The sequence below is a fragment of the Lepus europaeus genome, chromosome 19, assembly GCF_033115175.1.
Source record: "Lepus europaeus isolate LE1 chromosome 19, mLepTim1.pri, whole genome shotgun sequence".
In the NCBI taxonomy this organism is placed as follows: Eukaryota; Metazoa; Chordata; class Mammalia; order Lagomorpha; family Leporidae; genus Lepus; species Lepus europaeus.
In genome coordinates, this window is record NC_084845.1 from 1,088,575 (window position 1) to 1,096,409 (window position 7,835).

General features: G+C 38.9%; 1 pseudogene; it reads left to right on the forward strand.

Annotated features, from left to right (window-relative positions):
- Positions 1 to 1,030: 1,030 nt before the first annotated feature.
- On the forward strand, positions 1,031 to 1,752 carry LOC133748638 (vomeronasal type-1 receptor 4-like; annotated as a pseudogene).
- Positions 1,753 to 7,835: the final 6,083 nt, after the last annotated feature.

Consider the following 7,835-nt stretch of genomic DNA (forward strand, 5'->3'; position numbering starts at 1 on the left):
AAGAGCCTCGGGTGGTCACTGATGTCATACATAAGAGTGTTAATTATTAAATTAACAACAGGGTTCACTGTGTAAGAACTCCCCATGCAGGACCTCTGTCCTCAATGAGTTGTATTTATGAGAGTTAACTGTAAAACTAGTTCTCAGTTTTTGTGTGTGTGCGCATGTGTATGCAAATTGTTGAAATCTTTACTTAGTATAGAGTAAGTCTTCTGTGCTCAAAGTTAATTGAAAATGAATCCTAATGGAGAATGGAAGTGGGAAGGGGAGAGAGAGGAGGAGTGTGGGTGGGTATGGTGGGTATGGTGGGAAGAACAACATATTCCTAAAATTGTACTTATGAATTTGCATTATTTTACAAACAAATTAAATAATTAATTAAAAAATAAATTTAGTGTTACTAATTATCTCAATCTTGGATTAATACTCTACATATAAAACGAAGGTACTTGGATTCTATACAATTGAAATCATTTAATGTTTTTTCTTCATAATATTTTATATTTTAGTTGGCATGAGCTATTCATTCTTTCAATATTTGCTTTCAAATATTTGCTGTGATAGTATCATTGTACATTTGAGGCCAATGAAATAAGAGTAGATCTGGCGTCACTATTCTACCATGCCACTTAGAATACATAATTAAATGTTGTGATAATTAATTATTCTATCATTATTCTCCTATAAAATTGGTCACCCATATTGTAACTTGAATTTCTGCATTTTCATACAAACACCAGAATTAAACCTTGGTTGGCAAAGGGACACTACTGTAACACAAATAGACAAGAAAACGATTGTCATATAGGAACAACGTGAATTTGATGAAAAACCTGAAATAGCCATGCAAGAATATATACTCAGCCAGCATCCAAATGCCTCTCAAGAAGATTAAGTGGAAAAAAATGGGTAGAGTAGAAATGAACTTAAGCTTCCTTGATGAAATACATTAGCTCCATTTCTTTCCAGGACTTACTGGCTTTGCGTGAACTACTGCCCTAGTGACTGCCTGCCATCCAGGGCTCTGACCATGGAAATCATCTTTGTCTCTCAGATAGGAGTCGGAGTCCTAGGAAACATCCTGCTCCTTCTCTGCTATGGCTTCGTTTCCTGCACTGGACGAGGGATAAAGCACATGGATTTGATTCTCCATAACCTAATTGTAGCCAACTGCTTAGTTCTTCTCTCGAGAGGCATTCCTCAGACCATGGCAGCTTTGGGGCTGAAATATTTCATGGACGATTTTGGATGCAAACTAGTTTTCTATGTTCATAGAGTGGCCAGAGGGGTGCTTTGAGTGCTACTTCTCTCTTGAGTGGCTTCCAGGCCATCACAATCAGCCTTAGCAGCCCCCAGTGGATGGAGCTCAAGGTCAAAGCCCTCAAATCCTTTCGATTTTCCATTCTCCTCTGCTGGCCCCTTCAACTGTTGGTAAATAGTATGGTTCCTGTGCATATTACAGCAATGGGGGAGAGCAACAACCTTACAGAGAAAATAGATTTAGCGTTCTGCTCTGGTATAATTGACAGAAGTATATCTTTACTGTATTCCATGATGTTTTCCTTCATTGACGTCTTGCATTTGGTATTAATGATTTGGGCCAGTGGCTGCATGGTGTTCATTTTGTATAGACATAAGCAGAAGGTCCTACACATGCACAGCAAAAGCCTCACTCCCAAATGCTCCCCGGAGACGAGAGCCACCCACAGCATCCTGATGCTAGTGAGCACATTTTTCTGTTTTTATGCACTGTCTTCCTTCTTTACTCTCTATATTTTTGTCTTTGATAAACCCTCTTGGTGGCTGGTGAATGCCTCTGCCCTTACGGGTTCATCTTTCCCCTGTGTTAGCCCCTTTGTGCTCATCAGCAGAGACCCCCGTGTCTCCATGCTGTGGTATACCTGCGGCACAAAGATCAATGATTTTTGTAAACGGGTCAGAGCATGAAAATCCAGAATGCTGCATACTTTCCATGTATCAGTTCACCCTTCCATATTTTATATAGCATTTACATTTGCTCACTCAGTTTATGGATAGGATCAAAACCAGATAGACTGAGCATGATCACAAAATTATTTCATTTAGCAGATAGCCAGGCATGAAAAAAGGAGGGGCTTCTCATTTCTACTTTGTCTACATCATATAAGAGTGTTTTTCTTCAGTCTTTGTCCTCATGTGTCTTTGTCTCCTTACAAATCCTACTATATCCCCTCTACCATTCGCTCTATTAATATCCTCATTTGAGATACTGTGATAGTAAAGTCTACTCTCAGTTTTATGTGTTTGATTAAATACCTAAAATGAACTCCTAAAGATATGAGACTCCTTCCTTCACTCTGACTCTTTGGGGGCTATAAAAACACTGTGGGTACATTTATGATACAGTTCCTTCCCTGGATTTTGGAGGAAATTAAGTGATTTGGTATTCAAGAAGTTGCTATCATTGATTTTATAAGCATGTTAAATTGTATACCCTCAGATAAAATCCTAACACAGTACCCCAAGTCCAGCTAGAACAGGAATTCTGGAGGAAAAGTACAGTGGAAGAATATTGTCTTCATTCCTCAAAGGAAAGTTATGTTTAAGCCAATGGAAAAAGCCCAGAGGAAAAAGAATGAAAAATTTCCCTGGTGCTGCATTTGATGACATTTTTATGAGCATAGTTTTTGCTTTTTTAAAAAAACATTTATTTATTTGTAAGTTAGATTTATGCAGAGAGAGGAGAGGGAGAGGGAGATCTCACATCCAATGGTTCTCTCCCTTATTGGCTGCAAGGGCTGGAGCAGTGCTGATCTGAAGCCAGTAGCCAGGAGCAACCTCCAGGTCTCCCACACAGGTTCAAGGGCCCAAAGACTTGAGCCATCCTCTACTTCTTTCCCAGGCCATAGCAGCGAGCTGTATCAGAAGTGAAGCAGCGGGATCTCGAACCAGCGCCCATATGGGATGCCAGTGCTTCAGGCCAGGGTGTTAACCCATTGCGCTGCAGCGCCAGCCCCATGATCAGGGTCTTTCTGAGATTGTGGACAACAGAAACATGATATAACTGAGTGGCAGGTCACTCTGACAAAGCAGAGCAAAGTAAAAGTAATGTGCATCAGAAGGTTGAAATTTTTCAGAAGCTCACATGCAAAGATGTTAAATTTCATTCCAGAATGTCAATGTGTGACAAAATTGGCTAAATAAAATCTCATATTTTTTACAAAATGTTGACACTACTGAAAGCTATTATTAGGAACCAGTTAATTTACCCAGAAATAGAGGGGGCAGGAATAACTACAGGAAGGCATGTTTGCCTCATTTATCTTTTTAAGATTTATTTGTTTGAAAGTCATTAAAGAGAGAGCTTCCATCTGCTGGTTGACTTCCCAAATGACGCCAACAATCAGGGCTGGACCAAGGAGAAGCCAGGAGCTTCTTCCTGATCTTCCATATGGGTAGCAGAGACACAAACACTTGGGTCATCTTCTGCCACTCTTCCAGGCCATTAGCATGGAACTGGATCAGAAGTGAAGTACCCAGGACAGAACCAGTGCCCATATGGGATGATGGTGCTACAAGCAGCAGCTTTACCTGCTATGCCACACTCTGGCCCCAGCATGTATGTAATTCATGAAAAAAGACCAGGTGAAAATGACAGAGGACATGAGGGCATTGAGGTACAAGGGGCAGCAGAGGGAACTTGAGCACAAAGCCAGGCTGTGTTTCTGGCCAACCTGAGGCTTTTGTCTCCTATCCAGGATTCTGGTTTATTTCTCAGAAATATGCACAGTCACAGCCTTGAAGAACAAGACAAAGCAAGTGAAAAAGGAGAGAACTGCCAGAGTATTATAAATGGTTCATGGTCAAGAAACTTTTATTGTGGTTGGCATTGTGGTGAAGTGGGTTAAATCAGCAGCTGCAACACTGGCATCCCATGGGGTGTGGGTGGGGGGACTGGTTGAAATCCCAGCTGCTTAGCTTCCAATCCAGCTCCCTGCTTATGCACTTGGGAAAGCAGCTGGTGTTGGCCTAAGCACTTTGGACCCCACCACTTACATGGGAGACCTGGATGGAGTTCCAGACTTCTTGCCTAGGCCTGACCTAAGCTTTGGCAGTTGAAGCCATTTGGGAAGTGAACGAGAGGTTAGACCATCTCTCTTTTGTCTCTAGGTTTTTCTGTCACTCTGGCTTTCAAAGAAATAAAATAAATTTTGCAAAAATGGAAACTTTCAGTGACAGTTTCAACAAACACATGTGGAATACCTAATTTGTATCACCCATTATCAACTGTGTAGGAAAAAAATGGAGAAAAGCCACTTAAGGGATGAATACTTCATGGGTGAGTGTGTAATGAGATATTAGATAAACCAATGGGAGTTGGCCTTATTGGAAAAATGATATTTGAGGCTAGACTTGAAAGGAGATAAGGGAGACAATCACATGAATATTGAGATGATTTGACCAATAGAAGAAACAGGCTATTCCAGCAAAGCCTTTAATGTACATGGAACCCAGAGAGTAAGCAGCAGCATGTCAAAGAGGAGGATTGACAGGCTACAGAGGATGAAGTCTCGGAGGTCCATAGAACACTCTGAGCATTTTTGGTTCTCTCAGAAAAAATGAAGAGGTGCTAGAGGGTTTCTAAAAGGTGTTGTCATTTCTCGGCCTCATATATTGAGCCATCCTGGCTTTGAGTGAGAACTGATGATGATATAGAAGAAATGCAAGAAGCGGATCTCAAAAAATTGATAAGAACATTAAGAAGTTCTCAAAAACAAATTCTTGAACTACAGAAATCCTCACTGGACAGGATAGAAAATCTCTCTTGTGAAAATGAAATATTAAGCAGGAATCAAAATGAAATGAAGCAACTAGTAGAACATGAAACTGTGATAGTGACGAGAAATCATAATGAAATGAAGAACTCAATAGATCAAATGACACACACATTAGAGAGCCTTAAAAACAGAATGGGTGAAGCAGAAGAGAGAATATCGGACTTAGAAGACAGAGAACAGGAAAGGAAACAGGAAAACCAAAGAAAAGAAGAGGAAATTAGAAATCTAAAAAATATTGTCAGGAATCTACAGGATACTATTAATAAACCCAACATTCGGGTTCCAGGAGTTCCTGAATATCAGACAAAATAAACTTTAGCACAAAAACTGTTAAGAGAGACAAAGAGGGACACTATATAATGATTAAGGGTTCAATTCAACAGGAAGATGTAACTTTTATAAATGTATATGCACCTAATAACAGGGCACTGGTTTATTTAAAAGATATGTAAGGAACTTAAAGGGAGGCTTAGATTCCAATACAATAGTACTGGGGGACTTCAATACTCCACTTTCAGAAATAGAGAGATCATCTGGACATAAGATCAACAAGGGAACAGCAGATTTAATCGACACTATTCCCCAAGTGGATCTAACAGATATGTACAGAACTTTCAATCCTACATCTAAAGATTTTACATTTTTCTCAGCAGTGCATGGAACTTTCTCTAGGATTGACCACATACTAGGCCATAAAGTAGGTCTCAGTAAATTTAAAAGAATTAGAATCATACCATGCAGCTTCTCAGACCACAGTGGAATGAAATTGGATATTAGCAACTCAGGAATCCCTAGAGAGTATGCAAACACATGGAGACTGTACAAAATGCTCCTGAATGAACACTGGGTCATAGAAGGAATCAAAAGAGAAATAAAATTTTTTCTGGAAGTAAATGAGGATAACAGCACAACATATCAAAACTTATGGGATACGGCAACAGCACTGTTGAGAGGAAAGTTTATATCAATAGTGCCTACATCTAGAAATTGGAAAGGCACCAAATAAATGAGCTTTCAGTGCTTCTCAAGGATCTAGAAAAACTGCAGCAAACCAGACCCAAATCTAGTAGGAGAAGAGAAATAATTAAAATCAGAGAAGAAATCAACAGGATTGAATAAAAAAATTACAAAAAATCAACCAAGTGAAGAAATGGCTTTTGAAAAAAAATAAAATTGACACACAGTAGGCTCGACTAACTAATAAGAGAAAAGACCCAAATCAATAGAATCAGAGATGAAAAGTAAATGTAACAACAGACACCACAGAAATAAAAACAATAATCAAAAATTACTGGAAAGAGTTGTATGCCAGCAAACAGGGAAATCTTTCAGAAATGGATAGATTCCTGGACACATGCAACCTACCTAAATTGAACCTGGAAGACATAGAAAACCTAAACAGACCCACAACTGAGAAGAAATTGAAACAGTAATAAAGGCCCTCCCAACAAAGAACAGCCCAGGACCATATGGATTCACTGCTGAATTCTACCAGACATTTAAAGAAGAATTAACTCCAATTCTTCTCAAACTATTTGGAACAATCGAAAAAGAGGGAATCCTCCCAAATTCTTTCTATGAAGCCAGCATCACCTTAATTCCTAAGCCAGAAAAAGATGCAGCATTGAAAGAGAATTACAGACCAATATCCCTGGTGAACATAGATGCAAAAATCCTCAATAACATTCTGGCCAATATAATGCAACATCACATTAGAAAGACCATCCACCCAGACCAAGTGGGATTTATCCCTGGTATGCAGGGATGGTTCAACGTTCGCAAAACAATCAATGTGATACACCACATTAACAGGCTGCAGAAGAAAAACCATATGATTATCTCAATAGAAGCAGAGAAATCATTTGATAAAATTCAACAATCTTTCATAATGAAAACCCTAAGCAAAATGGGTATAGACGGAACTTTCCTCAATATAATCAAAGGAATTTATGAAAAAAACATGGCCAGCATCCTATTGAATGGGGAAAAGTTGGAAGCATTTTCACTGAGATCTGGTACCAGACAGGGATGCCCACTCTCACCACTGCTATTCAATATAGTTCTGCAAGTTTTAGCCAGTGCCATCAGGCAAGAAAAAGAAATTAAAGGGATACAAATTGGGAAGGAAGAACTCAAACAAACTATCCCTCTTTGCAGATGATATGATTCTTTATTTAGGGGACTCAAAGAACTCTACTCAGAGACTATTGGAACTCATAGAAGAGTTTGGCAAAGTAGCAGGATATAAAATCAGTGTACAAAAATCAACAGCCTTCGCATACCCAGGAAATGCCAGAGTTGAGAAAGAACTTCTAAGATCAATTTCACTCACAATAGCTACAAAAACAATCAAATACCTTGGAATAAACTTAACCAAGGATGTTAAAGATCTCTATGATGAGAATTACAAAATCTTAAAGAAAGAAATAGAAGAGGATACCAAAAAATGGAAAAATCTTCCATGCTCATGGATTGGAAGAATCAACATCATCAAAATGTCCATTCTCCCAAAAGCAATTTATAGATTCCATGAGATACCAATCAAAATACCAAATACATTCTTCTCAGATCTAGAAAGAGTGATGCTGAAATTCATGTGGAGACAAAGGAGACCTCGAATAGCTAAAGCAATTTTGTACAACAAAAACAAAGCTGGAGGCATCAGAATACCAAATTTCAGGACATACTACAGGGCAGTTCTTATCAAAACAGCATGATACTGGTACAGAAACAGATGGATAGACCAATGGAACAGAATAGAAACACCAGAAATCAATCCAAACATTTACAGCCAACTTTTATTTGATCAAAAATCCAAAACCAATCCCTGGAGTAAGGACAGTCTATTCAATAAATGGTGCTGGGAAAACTGGGTTTCCACATGCAGAAGCATGAAGCAAGACCCTTACCTTATACCTTACACAAAAATCCACTGAACATGGATTAAAGACTTAAATCTATGACCCGACACCATCAAATTATTAGAGAACATTGGAGAAACCCTGCAAGATATTGGCA